Here is a 7,474-nt window from a genome sequence, read left to right on the forward strand (position 1 = left end):
GTCTCAAAGGCAGCAGAAGATCTCTGTGGGGATACGGCAAAACAGACTTACGAGGCTTTACATTTCTTTCTATCACCCTCCAAGACTGGTATGTTTTGTGATTTTGGGTGAAGAGGAGAAGAAAGTGTGACTTTCAGTCCCTCAGCAGTTGTAACGGCGAGGCAAACAGTGAAGTCCGAACAGAAGCAGTGAAGAACACTTCCAAACCGCTGAATGTTTAATCCCAACACTGTATCATACAACTTTTGGTATCACCTGACTTTATTTTGTTCTTTCACTCTGAGAATGAGACTGGATTTCGTTGGATTAATGCTCACAGAGGCGCTAATACTGTCCCCGAGAATAAACCATCCCTGTCTGACAGCTACGACAATAGGGCTTCAATCTAGATCAAAGTCCCGATGAGACCCAAGAGGCACCTGCATGCTTCTGATTCATAATGAGTAGGACTGCTGTCTGGCCATATCAAAGCCTTTTACATTGGCAATGCACTTTACTCTCCTCTTCTTTTTCTACACATATGGACAGGAATGCAGAGAGGATGAGAGAAAAAGAGAAGAGACATATGCACAAGGCAAAAAACACAGTGTTTCATTGGGAGAGGAATTTACAAGAGCAGTGGCACAAGTGTGAATTTTGAACCATGCTGATGTTTTTTTAATGTACTGCTGAAGCTTACAAGTTATTAGAAAAGTAGAAGGCCGTTGGTTCGTGTGTCCGTCCGTCTGTCCGTAGGAACGGATGTCTCCTCTGTTTGAATGAGGGTGAACAGTTTGCTACCCAGCAGGTCTCTCTTCTATATTTATAGGTGCTTGACTTGTTCTGGTCTGAGTAAAAGCTGCCTGGGAGGGGAAGTCTGTCAGTATTAAATTATCTGTTTCCAGACCCACCAGGCATCAACGCTCATGTGTTGGAGGACAGTCAAGACGTTTAGGGTTTGGAGAAATTCAACTCCAACCATTTTAGTAATATATCACACATCTAAATTATTTATTTATTTTTCTTTTGAATGCACAGATGTAAGACAACCAGATGTCCATTTATAAGACACATTTACAGATTCCTTTGCAGATATTATAATTAAATGAAATGGTTATGCAAATGAAAAACATCAAAAACACCAAGAAGTATTAGCAGGGAGGCAGATAAAACGTTCCTTTGTGTTGGCTCTTCTGTTTCCTCAGTCTGATCCGGGCTTCTCTTGGTAATCTACTCAGTCCAGCAGAGCTCTAGCTTTGCCTGCTATCAACCTACTTACTGACCCCAGATGTGTTGTCAATCTGTTCTCCCTCTGCCTGGCCCCCATGCCACAGGGATTACCACAGAGCCCCCCACGATCAGGGCTGATACCCTACTGTCGCTTCAGTGCAGGACTGACATGTTTCGGTCAGTTCTGGCAACATCAGCAACATCTTAAAGCCTCCCACGAGGAGTGATTCGGACTCTCTTGAAATCCAAACTCTCTTCTAATAGCTTGATTTGACTTGTTGAGCATGTCAAAACCAGTAGCAAAAGGAAAGGATTGCTTAAAAACACATCCTTACTCGTATTTCTGTTTCGTCCATTGAAGAAAATAAATCAAATCTTATTTACGTATGTGGTCACCTTTGTGAGGAAAATTGCCAAGTTCTTTTTTTTTACCAGAGCGTCCTATTTAAGAGCCAGAAAGCTACTCAACAAACAGAAAGTGACACCGTTGGAAAATTGGGTAACACTTTGGATTAGAGCCCGCAAATTTGCAGCATAGTTATTTAGTAAAATACATGGTATCAATAAAATACTGACTGTACGGCTGTGCTGGGATTGAAATATATATGAAGATGACAATAAGTTACTGAACGGGAGGGCCAGGTAGTTGTGGTATAATCTATTTTAAAAGTATGACATACTTAAACAAAAAACTTCAGAAATAATAATGTGAAAGGGTTTAAATAGGAGTTGTAGTGTACACTATTGTTGTTTAACATTAGTTACAGTATAATACGTCACCATGCCCCCATCCTAAAGCTAATTTGGAACCTATTATTCTCAGTATTCTCCCCTTGATCATACCAGTAGAGAACCACTTAGTGTTTTATTGGTTCTTCCTATGGACAAATGATTGTCATTGTAATTTGCGGGCTATAGTATAAGGTGTGAAGGGAAAATCGTACACAAAAACATTACCACTACAGTTTTGTTAAGTCTGTGTTGCCTCAGAAGTTTGCATCTTAATTGTTGTAAATTTTGTACAGTTTGAAACCGTGTTGATCGTCTTGTTTCATGAGCGCTATTTATTATTGCCATGTGTCTTTGAAAAAGATGTAAAAGAGAGCACTGAATTTATTCATTTATGCCTTCTGTGTAATGGTATGAACCGTGTACAGTCAAATCTATATGAGGAAAATAAAGCTGAATTGTCTTTGGGTTACCATCGAGTGGATTTCTCTTTAATAGACTGAGCCTGCAGTGATGATGTGGGAGCTTAGATTTTCAGCTGAACTTTGTTTTCAATATATCAAAAGAAAAATATCTGCTGTAGGTGTTTTTATTATTTTTGCCTTATCTAAACGCTCTTAGAGCGAGTTAACCCGCAAATTCATTTACCCATTGAGAGCATTTACCACACACTTAGGCCGCTATTCAATTGTGGAGATCCATTTAGTACCACCAACAGACAGTGGTCAGTCAGTTAACAGTGATTGATGCTGCTTTCCTCTCTCGCTCTCTGGGTGGGGGTGACAAGAAAGATACATGAAGAGAGGGAAGAAAGAGAGAAAAAATAAAACAAGTGGGGAAACAGATGCCTCGCTGGCTTCACTGATCCTCTCAGTACTAAAGAGAGACAGCAGCAGATTGCAGCGCTGCACTGTCAAATCTATCCTTAATCCCTGTGCTGTTAACTAATTGTAGAGTGCTTTGGTAATTTTGGAAAATATGCTTTGTGGTCAGGCAAAGAGGGAATATGGCCCATATGCCGGCAGTTAGCTTGTATGTCAATATGTCAAGCTGCTAAAAAGGCTATAATGCAGGGCTGTAGCCAAGATTTAACCATTGAGATCATGAGTCCCGTTTTCTTTACCCAACCATACAACACTCTGGACATGTTTTCACTAGCAACCATTATCTTCCATTTCCAGCTACTTTCAGTCCCATTACTGATGGTCTAAAGGACGTTGCAAAGCCCTGCACTGTTGCAAATTCTTTTTTATTCTGGTGAACGAATACTAAATACTTTAAATCATATTTTTACATTTGTTTAAAAGAATATATACAATTTATATATTATCTCCAGCCATGTTAGCGGCTCTGTGAGGCTGTACTTACAGGCACAAAGGTGCTTTGAGTTAAACTCAAACATTAGCATGCTAACAATGACAATGCTAGCACGCAGATGTTATCAGGCGTAGTTTACCATATTCACCAGCTCATTTTAGCATATTAGCAAGTGAACCGTTGCTACTTAGCGCTCGACATAAAGTACAGATTGGGAATGTGAATAGTTTTGCAGGTTTTTAAACAAAAGGATTGGACACAATTTGATCCGATGACGGCGTTACGTGAAAAGCCGAGCGATCGCCACAGTTAGTTCGATTTCGTGGCAATCCATCAAATGTCTGTTTAACATTTCAGTCTGGACATGATGGGCCAACAGACAATATTTCCATCTCTAAAGTCCCACCTTTAGCTAGAAGTATCTGAACCAGCCTTTAAAAACACACTACTGGCAAACTGGTGGAAAAGCAGTTAAGGACCGTTCATCTCAATGTTACCCTCACAATATTTCTTCTGTTGCAACAACCATGAAAAATATTTCTAAAAGTCCCCAAATTTCCAGAAACAATACAGAGGACATGACCTTGGTGTCCTCATTTGTAGCTATGGCCCTGACAGTGTGTTCGTGTGTGTGTGTGTGTATGTGTGTGTGTGTATGCCCAGCCTTTGCTAATGTTTTTAGTAGCCGTTGCTGCATTGATAAAACCTCTCAGGTTACAGTGGATTTATTCCCTGTAACTATGGTATTGGCTAACTATGTATAGAATTATAATGAAATTACACCACGGTGTACATCTCTATGAAACTCATTTGTATGCAGCTATGTGCAGCACTTGTCTGAGAGCAGGCCAACCTAACCCAAACTTAAGTGTTATCGATTCCTTTGTGTTTTAGCTATTCCTGCTACATTATAAAAACAAAAAGCAAACAGTCAGCCTGGTTGGTGTTTGTACGTTTGCATAAAACGGAACAAATTGAGCTGATTTTTATTCAAGCATTGATTGGCTGGGGTATGGGCATTAATGGATAGGCTCTAATAGTACTCCCTTACAAAGATAAAAAGCCACACAGACAGTTAGGATAATTTACACGCCACTTACAGCACTAGTATACAAATAAATCTGTGGGACCACCACTGTTGCTTTTGCAAAGATGACAAACACAAGCACAAATGCCATTATCATCGATCGCAAGGCTTTTATTACAAACTTCCTGAAGGAAACATTTTTTTGACTGAAGCAAAAGGGAATACATTAACATGCAAAATAGAGAGGATTTGTTTTCGCCCGAAAGTCAATCCCGCAGCATCAAGACAGGACATTTTTCTCCCCAAACGACTTCATCGGGCCGGCAGTGAACAATGATCTGCAGGATGATGGAGTGAGTCTTAAAGGAGGACTGGAGTCAAACAGAGGCCTCTCAATGACACCCTCAAGGTTGTGAGCTCGATGCTGTTTTAATATGAAACTGGGCCTTTTCCCACTCAATAATGATCTTGCTGCACATATCGACTATGAGACGTAACCAAAGGAGGAGGATTCAGAACCCCGAGGAAACTATGATAAATACTGGAGTGACGATAATATACATTTATTGTATTGAAGGCTGCGATCTCCAGCTATAGTTCTCTTGTGGTTTATGTTTGTGATGAGAAAGTGTAAAATGACCGTAGGCTTGAGGGAAGTCTGAAAGCTCAGGTCCTCATGTTGGTGTTCGCAGAAACGCTTGTTCATCACCATAACCTCTCTCTCTCTCTCTCTCTCTCTCTCTCTCTCTCTCTCTCTCTCTCTCTCTCTCTCTCTCTCTCTCTCTCTCTCTCTCTCTCTCTCTCTCTCTCTCTCTCTCTCTCTCTCTCTCTCGCTCTCTCTCTCTCTCTCTCTCTCTCTCTCCTGGACACCAGTGAATGAGCCTCTGGTATTAGTGGGAAGTGTTTGAGCAGCACAGTTATTTCTGCTTACTGTTGGCTTCCCAGCCTCGCTGCTCAGGGTGTGTGTGTGTGTGTGTGTGTGTGTGTGTGTGTGTGTGTGTGCTGCAGCGTAAAGAGAAAATGGGGGCACGGGGTGGTGGTGTAGGGGGTAAAGGGTTGCATTAAGAGCTGGCCAAAGCAACAACATGGTATTGCTTTTACAGGAGAGAGAAAAGAGTAAAGAAAAGAGTGTGTGCAGGATGAAGGTAAAAAAAAGGGGAGTGATGAGAGTGGTAAGGAGGAGAGATGGAAGAGTCCCTCAGGAGGAATTGTTAAAGAGGCGCCCACACATCCACAAATACATCACAGGTTCCCGACAACAAAAACAAATTACTCTCCTTTGGTGTCTGAATTAATGCATTTACATTACTTAATATCTCAGTTATGAATCTCACTCTAGTTTTGATTATACTGGGGATTTTGTTGTGCATGAAAACTGGTTAATAATATCCCTAAACACATTATTCTGACAAAAACCAGGTTTCAGATGGTCTGGCTGCATGTGTGTCTTAATTTCTAAACATCGCAGCCACTCATTTATTCAAGGGTTAATTTAACAGTTGAGAATGAACACATTGATATTCTTAGATTCAGAGTCTCCATCTGATCACTGGTAATGGTTAACATGAACTGGGATAAGGGTTCAGCGAGGTTTCTGAAACCAGGGAATGGTTTTGGCGTGCACAAAATATAAAAGGTTTACTTCAAAAACCGGATCATAACCAGGACACTCATTCACATGTAGAGAAACTCATTCCTTTCTCTTCTATTGTTTAATTAACTTGAAGTTTTGACCGTAAGTGGCCATTGTCGGGGAATGCGGCCTCACTTATAAACAGGGACGAAACACAAAGTGATCATCGCCTGGATAATTAGTTTAATATATCCAAGAAAAATATGCCTATTCAACATGGGGATGCATCTTCAGGACACCGTAAAGAATTGTTGGGGAATAAAAATCCCCTCTGAATTTCATTCCAAAATATAATGCAGTAAAAGTATAAAAACCACTCAAGCAAAGTACCGGTACCTCAAAACTACCTGAGTTTACTGCTTGAGAAATTGAAGCTTATTACTTTTCACCTCTGAAAAATGCATAAATATTCAGAACTGCTGAACAATATTGGGCCCTGGGGGTGGAGGGAGGGAGTCTGCGGTTTGCAGAGGGAGGGAGCTGCAGTGTCAGAAGTGAAGAGCTCAGAGGAAAATTGAAGCCCCATAATGGAAGCATAATGGGCTTAGTGTCAGAGTCTTGCAGACGAGCCGGGGGGAAGCACAACTGCCGTCAACCTCTCTTACCTCTAGCCAGTGTAACGGGGTTTAGGAAGCAATGCGGAGACAACAACGGGCCCCAAACAGGCTTTGGAGATACACCAACAGCCTAATGGCTGGATGTGGATGGAATTCATAACAACAAGATGGTCACTGGTCTTAGTGGGATTGTATCGCACCATGTCTCAGACCCAGGCTGAATACTCAAAAGCTTTCCTCTCAACTCATGATGGGAGAGACAGAACATTTTATTGAGGGCTGTACGGCTGGAGTTTGTAAAAGTGAATGATGATACTTTCAGGGGAAAAAAGAAGAAGTCTTGGCTCTCTTCTGTGTGATTTGTCAAGGCGGGAAGGACAGGACATCTATGCAGATACAGATATCATGCGGAGATATTTTAATTCACCTCATGTATAGCACAGCGCACTTGCATCTCAATCCACTACAAGCACTGTACAACAGCTGTCAAGACAAAAATTGAATTTGAAGTGCTGGCCCTGGTGATGACTACCAATGCAGAGTAGTCTACTGCTGTCATAGATCTGTGAGGAACTAAGAGACTGCAACCAGACATGTTGAGGCGGTTATCTAACGCCGTGTGTTGAGAGGGATGAGGGCAAGTGTGGAGCCAGTGAGTGTGTTAGAGAGTAAGGGATTAAGCTTTGTCCCTGCTGTTGTGTACAAAATGTGCATTTGCATCTTCGTGAAGCTGTAGTTAAGATGTAGGATCCAGATTTAATGTATTCTCATCTGGTGGTGTGTGTGTGAATATGTGTGTGTGTGTGTGTGTGAGCTGAGGCAGAGAGAATGTGCTGATCACAGGGGCTTGAGGATGAGTAAAGCAGATTTGGACTCCGACCATGTGTTGGTTATTTTTGGAGAACATCCAGCTCTCTACTATATGACATAATAGTGCCGAGGCCGGTTGAAGAGTCCAGTGTTGTATGAACAGTATGTTGTGCGTATGCTGTGAGGACGATG

The sequence above is a fragment of the Clinocottus analis genome, unplaced genomic scaffold (genome assembly GCF_023055335.1).
Source record: "Clinocottus analis isolate CAN_PGR_092001 unplaced genomic scaffold, fCliAna1.0.p SCAF_25, whole genome shotgun sequence".
Classification (NCBI taxonomy): domain Eukaryota; kingdom Metazoa; phylum Chordata; class Actinopteri; order Perciformes; family Cottidae; genus Clinocottus; species Clinocottus analis.